This window comes from Plasmopara halstedii, assembly GCF_900000015.1.
Source record: "Plasmopara halstedii genome assembly, contig: Scaffold_614, whole genome shotgun sequence".
Classification (NCBI taxonomy): domain Eukaryota; phylum Oomycota; class Peronosporomycetes; order Peronosporales; family Peronosporaceae; genus Plasmopara; species Plasmopara halstedii.
The window spans coordinates 2,650,447-2,650,725 of NW_020187532.1; positions in this window are offsets into that span (position 1 = coordinate 2,650,447).

The following is a 279-nucleotide window of genomic DNA, read 5'->3' on the forward strand; positions in this document are numbered from 1 at the left end:
GAACCAGAAGCATCCGATTGATACGGCGACAGCTGTTAACAAACTCAAACGCTCTCAAGTTGTCAGCAGCTGAGATATGAAATCACATGCTTTTCTAGCACTTCCAGACGTTCTACAGCGTTCGTGATTAAAACGGAAGCATCCAATTGATACGACGGTAACCGTAAACGCACTCAAATGTTCGTCACGTTGTAAGCAGCTGAGATATCAAATCACATGCTTTTCTAGCACTTCCAGAGGTGCTACAGCGTTCGTGATTAAAACAGAAGCATCCAATTG